Here is a 12,661-nt window from a genome sequence, read left to right as displayed (position 1 = left end):
TCTTAGACTTAACTGATTTACTCCATAACACCTCTTCCTCAAATGACATATCCAACTCCCTTTTAAAATGACATCTAATAGTGTCTCTTGGTAGTATTGGTAATGGAATGTCTATACATCTCATGGTGATTACAACTATGTACCTAGATTCCTTTGAAGTTCTTTTTAACTTCAGTTTACTGTGGAGAGCACTGTGTAGCTCTTTTGTTGTGTGAGACATTTCCTGAAGCTATGCCTATGTTTAAAACATTACAGTGGCTCAGCTGTAGCGATGCAGCTGTAGTGCGTCAGTATAGACACTCACTACAGTAACAGGAGGGGTTCTCCCATTGCTGTAGGTAATCATCTCCCCAAGAGGTGATAGCTAGGTCGACAGAAGAATTCTTCCATTGACCTAGCACTGTCTACGCTGGGGGTTAGGTCGATGCAGCCGTGTCTCTCAGAAGTGAGGATTTTTTCACACCCCTGAGAAAAGTAGCTATGCTGATATAAGTTTCGTGTGTAGACCAGTCCTGAGATTATGGCCTCTCTACTGGTTTTAAAAATGTGCATGTACATCTCAGTTATCTCTTTTCCACTGTAATGCTGTAGTCTTGCAAACCGTTGTAAATAGATTAGAGATTAAAGTCCAAATTTCATTATGTTGTCTTAGGCCCCAATTCAATGAAGAAACAAAGCACCTAATTAACTTTAAGAATATGGTGAAGTTCATCTCTATTCAGCCAACCACTTTTATGCCAGTGCTTAAAATGAAGCATTTATTTGAAATGAAATAAATTAAAATGAAGAAGTACTTAAGTCCTGTCAAATCAATCTCTTACATCCTAAGGCCAGATCCTCAGGATAATGCAGATGCTTTGCACTGCACTGCCACAGGTTTTGACAGTAAACTTTCCTACACTGCCCAGATAGAACCACCATACAGCAAGGGTGACACTCCAGTTGTGAATGGCTGATGAAGGGATTTATACACCACAACCTTTCCTCAGCTGTCATAGTTAGGAAAAGGGGCATGGCCAGTGAAAAGGGGTATAGGCAGAATACTCCTATGCCATGTTGAGCCTGAGCTATGTCTTCAACTTCTTATGGCTCTAGAGGCTTTAGTAAAGGAGGATGGTATACACAGAACTCTGACAGTGCAGAGGGGATGATACTAACAAAGAAAGCAGCACTAGGATCAGGCTGGCCATTGTAAAGGAATTCTAAGCCATTCGATTGCACCTTGTTTATTTCAGACCTACCTAAAGATACGGTGCTGAAAAAAGACGACAAGATGTCTAAGACTTAGACGTACTAACAGAATTTTCATGCTGACAAGCACTGTACATGATATTTCAAAGATACTTCATTAATTTCTAGTAACAGGAGGTCTCCTAACCAGGGCTTTGTGGAACTGCCAGTTTTCACTTTGCCTGCAAAAGCTGATATTTTCACCATTTTGTTTTACCTAGAGATGTTCCACTAAGTTCCATCTGATGGAAGAAGCATTTCCATCACTTCTCTCAGTATACTCATGCACACTTCTTTTGTCACTTTCTTCACAAGTCTAGGATTGATCTCAGCTGACACTTAAGGCTTGCCAATTTTTTGTCTTCAGATTATGCTAACTTCCTTTCACATTTTTCATGCTGCTTGTCCTGTCTTGGTATACCATCCCTCCTATGATGCTAATTAAAAAGTGCCAGATTATGGCCCCAAGGCATGGATGTTGCCTCTCCTTTGGGGAAGGGAACCAGCTACCTCTGAGGCACTCTTTCTTTTTTTAGGACTCCATGGGGCAGTCTGCAGGCTTGGGATCTTCAGGGAGTAAAAGGGAGGGGCTGCCAGGAGGACAGAGTTGGCATGGAGTCACAGGCCCTAAACATGGATAGCACTGGCCTCTAGAGTTAGTTAGAAAATGGATTTTCCATCATGGGGGGAGTAGGGAGAAGATATTAATTATTTTCATCTCAAACTGGGACAAAATGCCAACATTTCGAAGCTGTTTGTGAAATTAAATTCATAATTTTTTTTTATGTTGGGTCAATCAAAACTTTTCATTTTGATACATTCAGAATACTTCATATTGACTTCTACCATTTTAAAATGTCCTTTAATATTTTTATACAAAAAAGCAAATTTCTAAACAAAAGAGTAGTTTTTGAAATGAAAAATCAAAACCTTTCATTCAAGAAGTGTTAAAAGAGGATATTTTGAAATCTTCTCTTGCCAATTTTTTTCTAAAAAAAATGATTTCACAAAAGATCAGTTTTGTCAAAACAGCATTTTCTGTTGGAAAAATGTTGCAACAAAATGTTTTCAGCTGGGCTTTTGCTGATCCTCCAAAATCTGTGCAGGTTTGTAGGGATCCTCTAGGTCAAAATCACAGCTCATTTCCATGTCAGTGGGGCTGGGGAACCAAACACTGCCTCCCCACAGGGGATTTTCTCCCTCTCTCACATTTTACCAAAGGAGGTGGTGATTTGGCCCTGATGTTTGGCAATGTCTAATGTTTAAATGTTCTAGCAACAAATAACCTGTGCTATTCTTTAGAGGCCAAGCTTTCTCCCAATGAGCTGTCACGCTGCACATGCTTCCAAATGTCTTATTAACCTTGTCTTAGTACAACTCTTTTGTTTCTTTTCCTTCATACTTCATTCAGCTTTACTGTACTTCATTTTATTGTCACCTTCCCAGAGCCCTTCTGATTGTCCTTATCCTGTATATAATTATTCCTTGCTTTTGATGATTTTTGTACTTTCTTTTTGCATCCAAACAGTTGTTTCCCTTCTCCCAGTGTGCAGATTCTGTATGTATTGCCAGATGGCCACTATTACTCTTGGGCACAAATTAATTTAGCTTTGAACACTTTCCATTTCTCTTCTGCATCCTTTCCCTCCATTGGTTTTTCTAATCTGATTTTATGCAACACTTCCCGCATTCTTCCAAAATGTGCTTTTCTGAAAACTTTGCAGCCATATTTCCCCATAATACCTCCTCCTTTTGGATTTCACTTTAATTATACTTAAAAGCTGCACCATATCTCTCATTCTTGCCAAGATGTCCCATATTAACATTTCCATGGAGATCCCCTGAATTATCCAAATCTCAGTTAAATATTACTCCTGCTAGAACTGCCTCCTCAGGATTTGGCCCATTGCATAATACTTAAAACTTACTCTGGCAAATTTTAAGTCAATGGCCTTGCATAAGGAATGAGTAACAATGGAGGTGCAATTACAAGAGTTGGGTCTTCTGTTTACAGAATTGTTGCTTCGTCCAGGTCAAATAACTTATTTTTTCTATGAGTTTGTTTCTCTCAGACCTTTTTGATATATATATATCTATATATCTATAGATATAGATATAGATATAGATATTATTCATCATCTTGCTCCTTTGTATAAGTACTCTCTAGTGGAATTGCTACAAATTGGAGGGAAAGTGACTTTACCCAAATTGTAGTGCAGCCAAGATCTTGTCTCTGATACATTAAAATCTTCCTCGACGTAGTAAAATTAATAATTAATTATGGGAAAAAACTTCATAGGTTGCAAACTGCATATGATTGAATGACTACTACAAATAGCATCCACACACATTCATTGGATTTTTTGGGTCTCTTTTCTAGAAATACTCTAATGAACAAGTTTACTGGCAGGACTGCTCCCTAAGCCATTCAAATGCCTTGTGGAAAGCGAAAATTTTTCATTCCTATTCAAGAGAATTCAGACATACACACAAATAGTTCCAGTAGTTGCACTCCGATGATCAGAGAACAAAAATATATCATCTGACTTGTAGAAACAAAATAGCAAATATTCAAAGCAAATAGCTAGGGAGTAATCCGTAGGCAGAATTTTGATCACATTTTGATCACATGTAATTTTGATGCAACTTCCAACAGCCTCCACCCCCCTGGCTCCAACCACTAGGTCAAACTGCCCCGTTACAGCCACTCCCACCATCCCCCGACATTACTAGAGATGTGTGTGCACCAGAATTTCTATTTTGCAGGAAATTCTGTGATTTCAAAATCTGTTTTCATTCAAGCTGAATCAGAAAGAACACCAATAAAATATGAAATTTCCTGAGAAATGAAATTTTCCAAACAAAAACAAAAACCAACAACCCGCCTTTGGTTCCATCAATAGAAACATCATTTAGATAAACTCAGAATGTTTCATTTTGAATTAGACTGTGTATTTATAGAGTTATAATATAAAATAAAATTCTAAATGAAAAGTAGTTTCAAAGTGAAAAATCAAAACCTTCCAAAGCACTTCATTTCAGTTTTTTCCCCCAACTGAATTTCATCAAAAAATGAACACATTCCTGCAAAATGATTCCATTTCAATAAATCAGCATTCCATTAAAAAAATTTCAGCCAGTTCTAATGGTTACCTAGAAGTGTTACATTTTAATGAATGCTACAAAGACAATATCCACTGCAAGTTACATAGAGAAGACATATGCATGCTCTGGCACCCTTCAATCCTCAATCACTGCAGGAAAGCTTCCCCCATTTCTACCAAGCAGAAATTACAGAAATCAGAAATTAAACACCTTCAGTACGGACCCCTGCTGTTACAATAACATTTACCATTTCCAAATTGCTCCTGCCTGAAAAATAAAATATGGGTCAGGAATAGTCTTTTTGCAAAATGTAAATGTTGTTCTCCAGAAAGAACTGTGTCAAAGCAGACTTGAACTTCAAAGCACAGAAAAAGAGCAAACATAGTTTAAACCCTCTCTTCTTTTGCTAGGTATTTCCATTTTTCAGATTTGTTGATACTGTATCTTCAATATTTTATTGCTGCTGCCATTGGCAATACTAAGAGTTTTACTGCAATGAACAAAAAGCCAGGCTCCAGGGATTGCCTCCTGTCAATGCTGTGTTATGAGTCTGTTGTTATATTACAGTCAGGGAGTAGTCCATCCTACATGCATCTTGCAATTCAAGAGGCATTTATTATTCCAAACATATTCATTGTCACCTTACCACGATTTAAGCGGTCTGATCCCATTCAGCCATATGCTAGAGCATTCCATTACCTGTAGATGGTACCAAAGATCTCTCTAGAAATAGGGGGTAATCAGGGACTCGATCGTGCAAGGTGATAAGCAGTCCGACGAGCATCCTCTAACCCCATAGGCCCCAAACCAGCAAAGTACTTTTACAATATGATATATACAACTGGTGAGCATGTTTTAGACCAACCATTACAAAAGATGGCAAAGACACAGCACACTAAATTCTCAAGTCAGGAAAGGGTTAAAGAGAGAAGCCAGCAGCCTTCAGAACTGACCCCCTAGGAAGGCAATATTGGAAATGTGTCAAAAAAGCACTAACAGCAGAACAAGAATTTTCAGGCACTTTCAGTGTTCAAAAGCAACCACTAATATGTGGCCTGTAGCAAAAGCAAAGATTTTCCCTTAGGAAATCCTTCCTCTAAAAGGCTGTTTCACACCCACAGTGTCATAGAGGAGGTGGAAGTGGATAACTCATACATGGTCTGAGAGGAGAAAACACTATCCAAGATCCTGTCAGTTTTGCTGTGTGTACCAGCTGAATAGTGATGCACGTAATTGGAAAAATAAGGCAGATGTTACTGGTGGTACATCTACGTTGAGGCTGCAACACTGTAGGAAGGGCTTTCAAAAAAGATCACACTGAAGTCAATGTGCCTCGGCATTCCAGTTGGTCAGTGTGATCCTTACTCCTTTGATCTCTCATCCCAATTACTTTCATCCCAGACCTTTATTTTGTGGCTAATATGAAACCTACAAAAGGAACCCACAATACAGTATCATGCTGTGCATGTGGCTCAGATTTGCTTATCCCTGGCTCCCAATCTTATTCTTAAACACTGAAAACATATGAAGGTGGGCAAAAGCAGTTGTTCAACAACAGTTAAGATGCAGTGGCTCACCAATTTATCAAAACAGGTGAAGCACCAAGTTGCAACCCACTCAAGTTCTTTATGAATACCCAAGAGACTTTCAGGATAGGACAAAGCTGTGTGTGCAGGTTTGAAAAAAACCTGACAATGCTGCTAATGTTGGGCTAAATTGGAAGCAATCACATAGCTATTAGGGTCTATGAGGTATTTGCAAAATAAGCATTGGGCCTGTCTTTGAAGTGCTGATTCAAACATAGGTTCATAGGAATATCTCCCCTGCATTTTCCACATGGAGGAAAACAACAGGCACTCTGAAGGTAGGGAGAGAAAAAGCCCAAGTAACAAAGACCCCTTTTTCTTCAGAAGTTCTTTCTTGCTAATCTTCTGGAGTTGGGGCTCCAGGAGTTTTGTGGAGACGTGACTAAGAGGTCACACATGAGGTAGGGATGACAACACTGTACAGCAGCATCCTACTCCAAACCCACAGAAGTCCTTGTAAAAAGAAAAGGAGGACTTGTGTCACCTTAGAGACTAACAAATTTATTTGAGCATAAGCTTTGGTGAGCTACAGCTCACTTCATCAGATGAAGCTGTAGCTCACAAAAGCTTATGCTCAAATAAATTTGTTAGTCTCTAAGGTGCCACAAGTCCTTTTCTTTTTGCGGATACAGACTAACAGGGCTGCTACTCTGAGAGAAGTCCTTGTGGAATTTCTCACAGGAAATCACATTGCTTTGATCTAATGGCACATTCCTGTAAACGCTTAGGGAGGACTTCACTGCAGAGTTACCTCCTTCCTACTGTTATCTGGGTTTTGCTTCTAACCCAGCTCCTGTTCACACACAAACCTCTCATCTGAGTTTAGAGGTGATTTCAGTCTGGCCTGACTGGCAGTGTGGGTTAAAGGCTAGATTCTGGTTCCACTTGGGTTGGTAAGTCACCCACACTTTGCAGGGAGGATGCAGGTTAAATCACTGAAGTGATTATAGATTCATAGAGTTTAAGGTCAGAAGGGAGCATCATGATCATCTAGTCTGACTTCCTACACTGAAGGCCACAGAACCTCGCCCACCCACTCTTGTAATAAACCCCTAACCTCTGGCTGAGTTACTGAAGTCCTCAAATCATGGTTAAAAGACCAAGTTACAGAGAATCCACCATTTACACTAGTTTAAACCTGCAAGTTTTACCCAGACCCCATGCTGCAGAGGAAGGTGAAAACCCCCCTGGGTCTCTGCCAATCTGATCCGGGGGAAATTCCTTCCCAACTCCAAATATGGAAATCAGTTAGACCATGAGCTTGTGGGCAAGATCCAGGACACAGAACAAGCAGGAGAATGATGGCATTGCCTCTGGGGACAGTGATTTAACTGTGAGGACAGGAATCAAGTTACTAGCATGGGAGTCACTATTCAGATGAGATAATGTAATATGAATAATGAAATGCTTATGTTAAGCTTCAGAGCATACTCAGTGTGAACTAAAACATTTCCAAAAACCTGAGCAGATGCTGACTGATCTGAATGATTATACAGTGAATTAAAGACTGTCTTTCTTCCCGACAAACCCAAGACTGGAGTTTGTTACTAAACATTGCCAAGACCATGAAGATACAGCCACAGCTGTGTTTTGTCCTCAAAAAAGTTTTTTTTTAAAAACCTACTTAATTTTAAAAAAAATCAATTAATCCTCACAAGTTTATTTGAGTAATTGATTTAGATACAGGATAAGCCCATTCAGTACCTGATTCAGCAAGCCGTATTGATCTTCCAAGTGAGTTTATTTGGCCAATAAGGTAACTCATACCTATTCTGGAACACACACACAGCCGTCCGGAGACCATTTTACACAGTTAGCATTATTAGATCTGTTAGCTGGCTGTTAACATTTAATACTACTACATGTTGTAATAACGCATGACTCAGATATGGGGTCAGGTGGCCAAAGTTTGCATTACTACCACAGTGAAAGCTTTATGATTGTTTGCTAAAGGTTGAAAGTAGCTGAAAAGGTAATTCAGTGCCTGAAAGCCATATCTGACTTTTATCATAAAGCAGTTAATAAGTTTTACATTTACAAGAAAGGAAGAATAGTAATATATTTATTTATTTCATTTGCCTCATCCGTTGTGTAATATGCTCTCTCTCTCAAATTCCATAAACATCTCTCATCACTGAGTCCCTTTCAGAATCATGTCACTCTGAAATGGGATATCATCTGAAGGGAACCAGGAGATGATAGTTTTAAGATAATAATGGGATTTGATTTTTTTTTTTTTACAATGTCAGAATTATTACAGTCTTTATCAGAAATATAATATATGCCTTTTCCACTGTATTCCATGAATTAGACAGCGTTCTGTAGTATTTACTTTTCTTTTTCTGTTTTGTTCCAAATGCTCATAATGCTGCGGAGCTCACCACAAGGAACCTACCCATGGGGCAGCGCACCGTGGCATGCAGAAGTTACAAACAAGCTTCAGGCATATGTACTAGAAATGTTACATCCCCCATCCAGATGCATAAGACTGAGCAGAAATTGCTTTGCTCCATCCTGTCTTTTTGCACATAATGTACCATGTGGCATCTTTTTCCCCCAACAGCTTTGTGTGAGGAGTTTTGCCCCTGAAGGGCCTGATTTAGCATTCATGCTGAATTGTGCATTGACTACAGTGGGGTTGCTCCTGCTCTGCAGACCTCTCATGTCTGTCTACCATGGGGATAAAGTGTTTAAATATCACAATTTCCTTAGACATCAGGCTGACAAGAGGTCAATAAAATATAACAAACAATGCTAGGCCAGAGCATCACCTCATGTAAATCAGCATAACTCCATTGAGTTTAGATCTACTTCTGTCCAATTATACTTACTATCTTTGTTGTATTTCTTGTTTGTTCGTTTGCCGGGATACACTTTTTATTGTATATAATTCTGGAAGTTGAGCTTTGTGACAATCTCCAGAGTGTGTTTCACACGTACAATATATTTTCAAAAGAAGCAGCAATTGTCTGTCTTTAAAGATGAACATTGTACTGCATAATGAAAACAGAATGTCAATACTCTCACCTTTGGGAGTCCGGGGAGATGTCTTTCATTTCACAATGTCAAGCGTAACAGCATAATTCACTGAAGAAAGCTTATCCGTGATCCCTCCATTTAGTGATGAAAGCGGCCAAGAGATCAGATTTAACAACAAAAAAGACAGACCAAAATTGTTGCAAAATGGGAAAAGAATAAAATGTTGCTTTGGTACAGTCCAGAATTTTGGGAAATCTCTTATGCCTCTCAAATTGAGGATTTCACCTTATTTCTTTTGCCCCCAGTCTCTTCACTGAGGCTGTTCAAGCTGGTGTGGACAGGGTGATATAGGTACTAGCAGTACTTTGTTTATGTTGTGATGTTCATATAACAGGAAAAACACCTAGAGTACTGGATAGCCATCTATAGTTGTATTTCAAAAATTCAATTAAAAGATATAAATAAAAATAAATGTATTGAAAAAAATTCTCACCTCAAATTCATTTTGCTTATACAGAGCATAAAGCCATACTCCTAGTTAAATCATGCTCACCATACAGTCGCATGTAAACCAAATGACACAACTCATGTAAATAAATGAGCATGATTTGCCCCTTCCCTCCCACGTGCCTTTGAAAAACTAATGAAGTATTCACTGGCAAATGCATGCCTCTACACATGTGAAGGGACAGAGGAAGCAAAGATAGAAGCCTTAAATAGGTTTCAGAGTAGCAGCCGTGTTAGTCTGTATTCGCAAAAAGAAAAGGAGTACTTGTGGCACCTTAGAGACTAACAAATTTATTTGAGCATAAGCTTTCGTGAGCTACAGCTCACTTCATCGGATGCATTTGGTGGAAAATACAGAGGGGAGATCCACATATCTATTCAGGGGACACCATCATAGGGCCTAATCACATCAGCCACACTATCAGAGGCTCGTTCACCTGCGCATCTACCAATGTGATATATGCCATCATGTGCCAGCAATGCCCCTCTGCCATGTACATTGGTCAAACTGGACAGTCTCTACGTAAAAAAATAAATGGACACAAATCAGACGTCAAGAATTATAACATTCAAAAACCAGTTGGAGAACGCTTCAATCTCTCCAGTCACTCGATTACAGACCTGAGGGTGGCTATCCTTCAACAAAAAAACTTCAAAAACAGACTCCAACGAGAGACTGCTGAATTGGAATTAATTTGCAAACTGGATACAATTAACTTAGGCTTGAATAGAGACTGGGAATGGATGAGTCATTACACAAAGTAAAACTATTTCCCCATGGTATTTCTCCCCCCCACCCCACGCCCCACTATTCCTCAGATGTTCTTGTTAACTGCTGGAAATAGCCTACCTTGCTTGTCACCATGAAAGGTTTTCCTCCTCCCCCCCCCCCCCCCCCCCGCTGCTGGTGATGGCTTATCTTAAGTGATCACTCTCCTTACAGTGTGTATGATAAAACCCATTGTTTCATGTTCTCTGTGTGTGTATATCAATCTCCCCTCTGTATTTTCCACCAAATGCATCCGATGAAGTGAGCTGTAGCTCACGAAACTTATGCTCAAATAAATTTGTTAGTCTCTAAGGTGCCACAAGTACTCCTTTTCTATTTACATGAGTGTAAATCAGGAATAACTACACTGAAGTCAATGGAGCTACACAAGTAGAAAAAAACAGGGTAACTGAGATCAGAATCAGGGCACTAAAAGGCTGACAATGAGTTAATAATACATCATAACATACCTCGTTTAAACTCAGCTGGTGTCAGACTTCACTGCATAAATACATATACTTCCATAAGTAGGTTAATTACAGTATTACAAAACTGATTGCTATGCAGATTCTATTACCATTGCTGTCTATTTCACAGCTTCCCATCACCTTGTAACCTACAGCTCTATGACTAATTTTATATTTAAATATGTAGCAGGCTGGATCTTTTCCTTATCAGAAGCCCATACGAATAATGAGTAGGTGGAGTTCGCTTGGTATAAAAAAAAATCCAAGTTACTCCCAAAATTAGATTAGGCCAGATCTAGAAGACCATTCATGTCTATATTAAAAAGAGTGTATTTTAAAAAAAAAATTATGGCTGTTTATGTGATAAGAACCTTCAGATGCTCCCTCTTAAGTATTCAGGTTTGAGAAAAATAACTGCTATTTGTAGTAAAACTAATTATAGAACGAACTATTTTAAGCAGATTAAATGTGCACTTGCTGTACTTGTCATAATCATGAGAGAGGAGAAAGGTTGATTGGCTTGTTCAGTTGTTTGAAGTGCATTTGTTCTCTCATTTGCAGAGGACTGGCATACAGCAAAGATAAATTGCCTGTCATTGATTGCTGGGTTCTCTCTTTCTTTTTATTATTGAAAATTATCAGAGGTAGCCATCACAGATATAAAAATGGTGAAGGACCTTAAGAGATATTAGAAATATTTGGACAGTGTCCTTTGTTTGTTAAGGGAATGTAGGGTCAAATTTGGCTCTCAATTACATTGGAGTAAATCCTTGAGTGGGCCTTGGCTGTAAATATTTATTTTATATTAATATTTAATCTTTCAGGGACCAAACATGTAGTTCTTATTCAAATAAAATTCCCATTGGCATCAACAGGGGTTTTTCCTGAGTAACAAGAAGACTAGGCATTGAGTATGCAAGTCATTCCTTTGCCCTATGTAGCAGATACGGTTTAAGAGTAATTGTAACCTGTGTGACTGTTCGGCCTCCATCATGCCTCAGGTTCATCTCAGAAACTGATAGGACAAGTGGGGAGTGAAAGGGGGTGTAAGACATTCCCTAAAAATGTGATATTTATTGTATTATTTTCACTTCACGTGTATTTTAGATCCAACTCCAGTTTCCCCAGTTTTGCAGCATGTTTAGCCACTGAGACTGTCTGCAACGCTTTTACAGACTCTTGAGTTTGGTTTCAGCTCTCTATAAAGAGTTTGCATTTCTGTGATTGCAATGATATCGAGCAAACAAAATCAGAGAAAAATATGTAGACCGAAACTTCTAATTTATACAAGGTATATCAGTCTAAAATTGAACAGGACTCCCACCCCATTGTGAGGATCACACCAAGAAGGTAATTCACAGGGCAGTTATCTCCTTGCAGTGGATGGTGAATCCACTACCTCCATCACCCAGAATTACAGAGAAGGGTTTTGATTCTTAATTACACTGAGGCCCCTTCACACAATTCTGGCAATGTAGAAGGGCCATAATGTAAAACAGCCTTAGGGTAAATGAGAAATAGGTCCAGAGTTCCCCCCCGCCCTCTAATTTTTATAGATGTGTGAAAAATTACTAACTGCAGAGGATACTGTACCTGCACAGCTAATGGATTAGTAGCTGTTTGTTACTTAGTGCTACTCAAATCTTTCATTCAAATATTTATTATATAGGATAGTGATCAGCCATAGTTATACAAATGAATAGGCCTTGCTACTGTAAACACGCACTCAGTTCAATGGGATTGCTTTTGTACAAATAGTTATACACATGCGTGTTTTCTAGATCAGGGACAGTTTTTATTCATTGTAACGAACAATAAGAAGTCACTACACTATTAAGGTTTTATAATGTCAATGTAATATTATTTGTGTTCCAAAACAGGAAAGTTTAGCTCAGTCAACTTTTTAAATGCAGGTATTTTCAAAGAAGGTTTATATGAAATATTGCCAGATATTACTTTTTTCTTTTGTTTGGCAAAAGCTGGCAGCGGAGTTCAGTTTTCCATGTAATTTTAAGCTC

The 12,661-nt window shown here is 38.8% G+C and overlaps 1 protein-coding gene across 1 annotated transcript in view; it reads right to left on the bottom strand.

The window, feature by feature from the left end:
* TRPC7 (transient receptor potential cation channel subfamily C member 7) overlaps positions 1 to 12,661 on the bottom strand; it is a 158,205-nt gene that overhangs the window by 125,276 nt on the left and 20,268 nt on the right. The gene's annotated exons all lie outside the window — the stretch shown is intronic.

Source organism: Dermochelys coriacea, chromosome 8 (assembly GCF_009764565.3).
Source record: "Dermochelys coriacea isolate rDerCor1 chromosome 8, rDerCor1.pri.v4, whole genome shotgun sequence".
NCBI lineage: Eukaryota > Metazoa > Chordata > Testudines > Dermochelyidae > Dermochelys > Dermochelys coriacea.
This window is presented reverse-complemented; position numbering and strand designations above follow the sequence as displayed.